General features: G+C 38.8%; 1 non-coding gene across 1 annotated transcript; it reads left to right on the forward strand.

Annotated features, from left to right (window-relative positions):
- Positions 1–7,218: 7,218 nt before the first annotated feature.
- TRNAC-ACA lies at positions 7,219–7,291 on the forward strand. The gene has a single exon. It is a non-coding gene; the product is annotated as a tRNA-Cys (tRNA).
- Positions 7,292–10,446: the final 3,155 nt, after the last annotated feature.

Consider the following 10,446-nt stretch of genomic DNA (forward strand, 5'->3'; position numbering starts at 1 on the left):
GAATCTTTTATGAGAAGCTGATTTATCTCTGATACTCTCCCCAAACACTGTAATTTGCCAAAATTAGATTCAGGGCATCCTTTTCGACCTCTGTGGGGTGTCTCTTCTTTTTAGTTAATTGCAGGGACAGAACCCTAAAATGTTAACCTTTGAATGATTCCTCGTGTGTCTCCAGAGATGTCCTATGCCTTAAAGAAAAAATTTTGCCCCAATCCAGGTTGTCAAGATAGTTCCTGTGTCTTCTTTTAAAAGTTCTATAATTCTGCATTCTACTTAACGTATGTAGTCCTGCTAAAATTGATTTGTGTTTATGGTGTGAGTAAGGATCGAATTCCATTTTTAAATGCTTATTGTTTTCAATTGAAAAATCCGTCTCTGCCCATTGATCAGCAACACCAGCTCTGAAATAGGTGAGATCTTATATTTAGTAATAATCTCTGAGATCACATGAAATGAATTTCCCACTCTTTATTTTCTCATTTTGGGCCTCCCTGGGGGCTCAGATGGTAAAGAACCCACCTGGCAATGCAAGAGACTTGGGTTCAATCTCTAAGTTGGGAAGATCCCCTGGAGGAGGGCATGGCAACCCACTCCAGTATTCTTGCCTAGAGAATCCCCTGGACAGAGGAGTCTGGTGAGCTACAGTCCATGGGGTTGCAAAGAGTCGGACACAACTGAGTGACTAAGCATACACACACACACACACACATTTTCTCTTTTAAGAACAATACTGACTATTCTTGACCCTTTATTCCTCCATATACATTTTAGAATGTTTACTTTATTACACAAAATCCTATAAAAACAAAATCTTTATTAGGGATTGGATTAAAATGTTGATTGAAATTGAATTGATGGATCAGTTTGTTAAGAATTAACCTCATACGGATTTTGACTCATTCTATCTCTGAACAAGATATATCTTTTAGTAGCTGGATGAGGGAATGTCTTTAAATTTTTTTGGTAAAATTTTAACATCTTCTACATAAAGTAGAAAAGCAGCTGGATATATTTTGGGGAAATATATACCTTTGATACTGTTATAAATAGTATCTTTTAAAATTCAATTCCCTGATGTATAGAAAAAAACTGCAGTTGGTGTTTGTATCTAGACAATTCCAAGGAACATAAAATATTCAGGAAATTCACTAAGCTTTCTTAATAGCTGTAATACTTTATCTCAAATTCTTTGGTATTTTTCTGTACAATCTTATTGTCAGCTAATAATGATAATTTTATTCCTTCTTTTCTATTTTATTTCTCTTCTTATCTTACTGTGCTGCCTCTACTTCTAGTTCCACCCTTAATAGAAGTTAACATGGAGTATTTGTGATGTTCTTAACTTAAAAGGAATATGTTGATGTATCCCATTGAGTGTGTGCTTAGTTGCTCATTCATGTCTGACTCTTTGCAACCCTATGTGCTTTTTTTCTCTATCCTTATTTTGTCAAGCACTTGAATGTTACCTAGTTATTTTAACGAGATTACCTAGATTAGTATGTGTTTCTTCATTGAGCTGCTAAAGCAATAAAATATATAATAGATTGTTTTATGTTAAACCACCCTTGCATTCCTGAGATAAACAAAACTTGGCCACCTTTTATATTCTTTGCTAGATTCAGTTTGCTAATGTATTTAAGATTTTTGCACCTATTTTGTATTAACTAGACTAGAAACTAAGCTGCTATAACAAATACACCCAAAATAGAGTAACATGCATAAGATAGACATTTACTTTTCTCACCTAGTAATAGTCTGGAATAGGTAAGTGGTTCATAGCTGCTTGGTAGCTTCGTGGACTTAGTACTTGGCTTCCAAATCCTACCACCTCTCAGACGCTTAAAAGAGGGACTGAGTCCTGAACAGGGTTCCTTCTTTTTGTCTTTTTTAAAAAACATTTATTATTTTTTTTATTGAGGTGTAAATCCCATGGACGGAGGAGCCTGGTAGGCTGCAGTCCGTGGGGTCGAGAAGAGTCAGACACGACTGAGCGACTTCACTTTCACGTGAAGGAAATGGCAACCCACTCCAGTGTTCTCTCCTGGAGAATCCCAGGGACGGGGGAGCCTGGTGGGCTGCTGTCTCTGGGGTTGCACAGAGTCGGACACGACTGAAGTGACTTAGCAGCAGCAGCAGCAGCAACAGTTGATTTATAAAGTCATGTTAGTTTCAGGTATACTGCAAAGTGGTTCAGTTATACATACATATATAATGTATTCTTTTCAGATTCTTTCAATTATACATTATTACAAGATATTGAATATAGGTCCCTTTACTATAGTAGGTCCTTGTTATTTATTTTATATATATCAATGTATGTATGTTAATCCCAAACTCCCAATTTATCACTCCCCCTGCCTTTGGTAACTGTAAGTTTTTTCCTGCCTGTAAGTCTGTTGCTGCTGAACAGATTTCTCAAAAAGATGACCTGAAAATTGCCCTCCTCATATCTCATTCACCCAAAGTTAATTCCATGACTACATATAGATGCAAGGGAAGCAGAAAAATATTTTCTTAGGCTGGGTAGTCATGAGCCCAGGTTACATGCGGTTCCATATGAATTTACATTGCTAAAAGAAACACAAGTAGGTAGATAGTTAACATTTTCTAATACATACCATTATGAGAAAGAATTAATTATAATTTTCTTTTTTGTGCAGTCCTTGTCTCAGGTATTGACATCGAGATCATGTTAGTTCCCTAAGAAAGTGAGTTTGATAAATGTTCTGGTTTTCTGGTCTTTGGTATGATTGGTATAATTTTGGTATAATCTGGGTCAGGAAGATCCCCTGGAGAAGGAAATGGCAACCCACTTCAGTACTCTTGCTGGGAAGATTCTATGGCCTGAGGAGCCTGGTAGGCTACAGTCCATGGGGTCGCAAAGAGTCGGACATGACTGAGCAACTTTAGTTCCAGTGTAACTGAAAAAAAAAAAAAAAAAAAAAAAGGTAAAACTTAAGGTAATAAATACCACCTGGTGTTTTCTTCTGGGAATATTTTTATTCAGTGATTCCAAATGTTCAGTTGTACTATTTGGTGTTTCTATTTATTTTCAAGTGGATTTTTGGTGCAGTTTTAAAAATAATGTGTCTATGAGTACAAAGTTATTAAAAAATAACCTCTTATTGTATTTCTAATTTTTTGCTGCATTTGAGTTTATTTCATCTTTTCTTTTGAATTATAATGTAATTATATTTTTCTCTTTTTTCCTATTTGCTTCTTAAACAGTTTTATAAATTTTAGTTTTCATTCAGGAGTGACTTTTGTTTGTCTCAGCTTTCTCTGTTGTATCATTGGTTTTTATTCCTCTCACCTCTTCTCTTTTCTTCCTTCTATTTTGATTGCTTTTATTCTGATGCTCTTGCACTGACATCTCAAAATGGAGGCTTAACACATTCATTAAGTATTCAGTTCAGTTCAGTTCAGTCGATCAGTCGTGTCCAACTCTTTGCGATCCCATGAATCGCAGCACGCCAGGCCTCCCTGTCCATCACCAACTCCCAGAGTTCACTCAGACTCACGTCCATCGAGTCCGTGATACCATCCAGCCATCTCATCCTTTGTTGTCCCCTTCTCCTCCTGCCCTCAATCCCTCCCAGCATCAGAGTCTTTTCCAATGAGTCAACTCTTCGCATGAGGTGGCCAAAGTACTGGAGTTTCAGCTTTAGCATCATTCCTTCCAAAGAAATCCCAGGGTTGATTCCCTTCAGAATGGACTGGTTGGATCTCCTTGCAGTCCAAGGGACTCTCAAGAGTCTTCTCCAACAACACAGTTCAAAAGCATCAATTCTTTGGCGCTCAGCCTTCTTCACAGTCCAGCTCTCACATCCATACATGACTACTGGAAAAACCATAGCCTTGACTAGACAGACCTTTGTTGGCAAAGTAATGTTTCTGCTTTTGAATATGCTATCTAGGTTGGTCATAACTTTTCTTCCAAGGAGTAAGCGTCTTTTAATTTCATGGCTGCAGTCACCATCTGCAGTGATTTGGGAGCCCCCAAAATAAAGTCTGACACTGTTTCCACTGTTTCCCCATCTATTTCCCATGAAGTGATGGGACCGGATACCATGATCTTCGTTTTCTGAATGTTGAGCTTTAAGCCAAGTTTTTCACTCTCCTCTTTGACTTTCATCAAGAGGCTTTTTATTTCCTCTTCACTTTCTGCCATAAGGGTGGTGTCATCTGCATATCTGAGGTTATTGATATTTCTCCTGGCAATCTTGATTCCAGCTTGTGTTTCTTCCAGTCTTCATATGTTTTGATATTCAGTATTATTATTGTGAATTTGTCCTAAATATTTTCTGATTTTTTAAACTATTTCTTTCTTAACCCTTGAGACTTTTAGAAGCAAAATGCTGGTTGTGTAAGAAGAGGAAATAAAAACTTCATATATCTGCTATTCATTTCAAAATGAAAAACAGGAAAGATAAATCAACAATGTCTCACTACAACAGAATTTTTAATCTACTAGTCAAGGGGGCAATCAGAGAGGATGAAATTTGAAAAGTAGTGACATTTCTATGAATATCTCTGTTTTAAAAAGTTTTACCTTTGGAAGCATGTTCATATTCTACATACTCAGAAAAAGAATGGCTTCCATGGTAAAGAATATGCTTGCCAAATAGGAGATGTGAGTTTAGTCGTTGAGTTGGGAAGATCCTCTGGAGAAGGATACGCATCCCACTCCAGGATTCTTGCCTGGAGATTCCATGGACAGAGGAGCCTGGCGGGCTACAGTTCAAGGGGTCACAAAGAGCTGGACACAACTGAGCAGGCATGCACAAGTGCTCACAACACGCATACATGTGGATAATGTATGTAATACATGTATGTGTGCACATAGATGTATGTTTGCCTGGGTGTGTTTATATATGAAGGTTTTTCTAGCTCTAGTCACTGAGAAGACACAAAGACACTCCCATACTGTGATCACCCCTGGCACCCTGGTCTTAGATATAATTCCATGCCTCACTAAAAGAAATGATGGCTCTGCTGGGAAGTGGGTGAGTCCAGGTTTTATCTGAAAATATCTTTACTTTGTTTTTGAAGATATTGTCACTCAGTTTGGTTCAGTCACTCAGTCATGTCCAGTTCTTTGCGATCTCATGGACTGCAGCATGCCAGGCTTCCCTATCCATCACCAACTCCTGGAGCCTACTCAAACTCATGTCCACTGGGTCAGTGATGCCATGCAACCATCTCATCCGCTGTCACCCCCTTCTCCTTCCACCTTCAATCTTTCCCAACATCAGGGTCTTTTCCACTGAGTCAGCTCTTTGCATCAGGTGGTCAAAGGATTGGAATTTAACCTTCAGCATTAGTCCTTCCAATGAACATTTAGGACTGATTTCCTTTACAATTGACTGGTTGGATCTCCTTGCAGTCCAAGGGACTCTCAAGAGTCTTCTCCAACAACACAGTTCAAAAGCATCAATTCTTCAGCACTCAACTTTCTCTATGGTCCAACTCTCACATCCATACATGATCACTGGAAAAACCATGGCTTTGACTAGACGGACCTTTGTTGGCAGAGTAATGTCTCTGCTTTTTAATATGCTGTCTAGGTTGGTCATAGCTTTTCTTCCAAGGAGTAAGCGTCTTTTAATTTCATGGCTGCAGTCACCATCTGCAGTGATCTTGGAGCCCAAGAAAATAAAGTCTCTCACTGTTTCCATTGTTTCCTCATCTATTTGCCATGAAGTGATGGGACCGGATACCATGATCTTCGTTTTCTGAATATTGAGTTTTAAGCCAACTTTTTCACTCTCCTCTTTCACTTTCATCAAGAGGCTCTTTAGTTCTTCTTCACTTTCTGCCATAAGGGTGATGTCATCTGCACATCTGAGGTTATTGATATTCCTCCTGGAAATCTTGATTCCAGCTTGTGCTTCAACCAGCCCGGTATTTCCTATGATGTACTCTGCATATAAGTTAAATAAGCAGGGTGACAATATACAGCCTTAATGTACTCTTTTCCAGATTTGGAACCAGTCTATTGTTCCATGTCCAGTTCTAACTGCTGCTTCTTGACCTGCATACAGATTTTTGCACGTCAGGTGGTCTGGTATTTCCATCTCTTTAAGAATTTTCCACAGTTTGTTGTGATCCACACAGTCAAAGGCTTTGGCATAGTCAATAAAAGAAGTAGATGTTTTATTGGAACTCTCTTGCTTTCTTGATGATCCAACGGATGTTGGCAATTTGATCTCTGGCTCCTCTGCCTTGTCTAAATCCAGCTTGAACCTCTGGAAATTCATGGTTCACATACTGTTGAAGCCTGGCTTGGAGAATTTTGAGCATTACTTTGTTAGCATCATTTGAAGAATTAATGGCTAAGAATTGTCTCAGTTTTATGCTATTTACAGTATAACTACTGCTTTATACTATTTATATTGAACAGAACAGACAAACACAACTCATGGTAGCAAACTGTACAACACCAAAGGCAAAAATAAAAGTAGCACTTAATAAAATAAATTAAAATTTAATAAAAATAAAGCATAAAAGTAACAATGGAACATCTCCAATATGTGGAAAGATACATGTCCACCTAGGTCAACTTTTATGCTGTTAATTCTGAGAAGTAAGCTCAATCAAGGTATTAATTTTACTAGGTCATTTGCTCCACCTCTTTTGCTTTTAAGATGTTATTTTTGTCCATGAGTTATGTTTGTCTGTTCTGTTCATTATAAATAGTATAGAGCAGTAATTATACTGTAAATGGGAGAAGGAAATGGCAACCCACTCCAGTATTCTTGCCTGGACAATCCTGTGGACAGAGGAGCCTGGAGGGCTGCTGTCCATAGCATCGCACAGAGTTGGACATGACTGAAGTGACTTAGCATGCATGCATGCATGCATTAGGGTAGGAAATGGCAACCTGCTCCAGTATTGCCTAGAGAATCCCGGGGACGGAGGACCCTGGTGGGCTGCCGTCTATGGGGTCGCACAGAGTTGGACACGACTGAATCGACTTAGCAGCAGCAGCATACTGTAAATAGCATAAAACTGAGACAATTCTTAGCCGTTAATTCTTCAACTGTTGCTTCTGTCCCGTTTCCTTTTCTCCCACTGGATTTCCAATAAGATATGATTTTGAACTTCTCACTCTGTTATTTTATACTACTTCATTTGTCTTTCATACTTGCCATCTCTTTGTCTCTCTGTGTTTTGTTCTGTATAATTTTTTAGATCTAGTTTCAAATTAGTTGGACTTCCCTGGTGGCTCAGACGGTAAAGCGTCTGCCTACAATGCAGGAGACCCAGGTTCGATTCCTGGGTCAGGAAGATCCCCTGGAGAAGGAAATGGCAGTCCACTCTAGCACTCTTGCCTGGAAAATCCCATGGATGGAGGAGCCTGATAGGCTACAGTCCATGGGGTCGCAAAGAGTCGGACACGACTGAGCGACTTCACTTTACTTCACTTCACTTCAAATTAGTAATTCTCTCTCAGCTATAAATAAAAACTTTTAACAACTGAGTTTTTAATTTCAAAAGCACTTCATATATTTTCTGGAAGTTCTGTTTTCGTTGTTTTTCAAATGTTCGGTGTATTTTGGTCTCGTTCTCATTTTACTCATGTTTTCAAACCTGCTGGCCTTTAGCTCCTCTGTCCATGGAATTTTCCAGAGAAGAACACTGAAGTGGGTAGTCATTCCCTTCTCCAGGGAATCTTCCCAATGCAGAGATTGAACATGGGTCTCCTGCATTACAGGAAGATTCTTCATTTTCAGAGCTATCAGGGAAGTCCTTTGTATACATACTAAACATAAGTATTTTTATTCTATACGTGACAATTATGACACCTAAAAGCTTTGCAGGTCTAATATGACTGTCCTTTCTGAGCTCTATGCTCTTGATGCTCTCCATTTTGTGGTTTTATTTTCTTTCAGTCTCATGACAGGAAGGTAATTTCTGGTTCTTCTGTACGCTGAAGATAAAGGCCATTCAGATGCCTCCCTATCTGAGATCTCATATTAGAGACTTTAAGTGGATTCTGGCTTTCTTTGTCTCCTGCCCTGGATGTTTCATAAGATCATGACCTGATGTTCAAGTTCATTTTGCTGGTAAATGCCCTCAAAGAGAATTTTGTCTTCAATATATGACATACCTCTTTAGGTTCCTGGTTTCACTGAGTTTTGGCCTTTCAGTCATTAACAACTTTTAGTATTTTATTTAGAAAATTTTAGTTGTTTTCAGCAAAAGGGTCAGTGAAGATATTTGGTTCACTATACTGCTCAAGACTTCTAGAAGTCCCCTGACATATTTTAAACAGCTTGATAAATTTCATATATTATTGCATTTAAAAATATTTAAAATGGAAAGCTAGAAAATCACTGATTTAATCTAATATGCCCTTTGTTGCCAAGGAAGAAATATAAAGAAATAATAGTAGCAATAGCAGGGCCATGTCTCACTTCTGACACTGCTCTAGATTTTTCTGTGACACGGGTGCTGGCAGAGGGAAAGGGGGTGGGATTTAATGCCCCTGTACAGTAGAGTGTGTGGGACTTCCCAAGTGGCTCAGTGGTAAAAAGTCCACTTACGATGCAGAAGACTCCAGAGATGCTGCAATCCCTGGGTCGGGAAAATCCCCTGGAGGAGGAAATGGCAATGCACTCTGGTATTCTCGCCTGGAAAATCCCATAGGCAGAGGAACCTGGTGGGCTTCAGTCCATAGGGTCACCAAGAGTCAGACATGACTGAGCACAAACACAAGCATAGTAGAGTTTGTGCACAATTCTCTGGGGACACATAAAGACACTTTCTGTCCATGTACAACCTTTGCTCCCTGAAACACTCAGACCCAGCATTCATTACGGGTGCATTCTTAAGACAAATCCTAAAAAGGCTGAGAAATTCAACAAAATTTAGTGATACACAGACACTTGAATTCTACCAACTATAATATTTAGTTAGACTTCTCTTTTGTTAAACAGTATCTCCAGAACATTAAGTGATAGAAATGATAATTAAATAATATATCATAAAAGTTTCCATGTGATATTGTCTTTAAAAATGTGCATTACCCAGTAGATGGTTGTACCATAGTTTGACCAGTGTTTCATTTCTAGCACACTCACGTTGCTTCTAACCCTTTACTCTTACAAATTGAGCCACCACGAATGTCCCTATAGTTCATCTTTACTTACTATCTTTGATCATTTGCATAGAATAAATTCCCAGAAGTTGTGAGGTCAGAGAGCATGCATATTTATAAGGCTTGATATATCCTGCCCCACTATCTTCCTGAGGGCTTGTGCCAATTTACCTTCCACCAGTGCCCCAAGGAAGTGCAGTGATGGAGGCTGGCTTTTTAAAGCGATATACTCAGAGATCTTCCTCTGATTACTAATAAAAATTATCGCACCAGACTTTGTATCTGGCTCCTTCTCTAGTCTAAATTTATAACAGATATATTATGGTACTCTCCACATTATACCTACTTAAAGATCTTACACAATATAGGCTTCCCTCCCCTTTCACTTACTTGCAAAAATCGAATAGTGTCATGTTAATGCACTGTCTTAAGTTATTGACATATTTTTGCTTTGACAAAACCCCAGCCATCACATGGTGACTAGTCGCCTGTGGTATTTTTATAATTAATTAGAACTACATAGTATTACTGCAACAAATGAACAAATGATTTTCCTATTGCTATCTCCTTGAGTTATTCTGCTTTTTCACAGACCCACTGGTGGTGACTCATCTCGAGTCCTCTGTAACTAACGTGAGTTAGTAAGGGATATGGCTTTTTTGACACTAATTCTACTTGGCTTTGATCGCATAGGAATCCAATGATACGATTTCTAGCAGATAACATTGAAAGACTGATCTTATAAACAGGCGACTGGCTTCCCAGCATGGTTTTAAATTTGTTTTCACTTAATAGGACACAGGATATTTGTTCACTGGATCGCTCACAGTCCCTGGTTAAATCCTCCTGCTTTACTGTGCCTGCTTTTGACACTATGCTGTGCAAAATGGCATTTCTATATAAAGAGCTTTTGGCCAGAGGGCAGCATACCAGCTAGTACATATTTGAAATGGCTATTTCTTTCTCACCATGAATGAAACGGTATTTTAAGCACACGTAACTCCTTCACAAGCTAACATCTGTCAATTGCACGTGTACAGCTTCATCAGCTGGGAATTGAAGCCTATTCATAACACTTCTGTTTGCAAACTTCTGTCATCAAGGCTGTTCAGGTTGTAAGTTCTATTGCAAAGAGAAGCAAAGGATTGAATGCTAAAGAGAGGATCTGATTTAAGTTAACATTTGGAAATTACAAGGGAGTGACAATTGCTTGAAAGCCCCCTTTCTGAGTGAAGTTTGGGGAATTTGGACATGAGGTTGGGTTTGAATTATTGCTGACCTTATCAAAGCTTTCCCTGATAGCTCAGTTGATAAAGAATCCGCCTGCCACGCAGGGGACCCTG

The sequence above is a fragment of the Oryx dammah genome, unplaced genomic scaffold (assembly GCF_014754425.2).
Source record: "Oryx dammah isolate SB20612 unplaced genomic scaffold, SCBI_Odam_1.1 HiC_scaffold_4, whole genome shotgun sequence".
NCBI lineage: Eukaryota > Metazoa > Chordata > Mammalia > Artiodactyla > Bovidae > Oryx > Oryx dammah.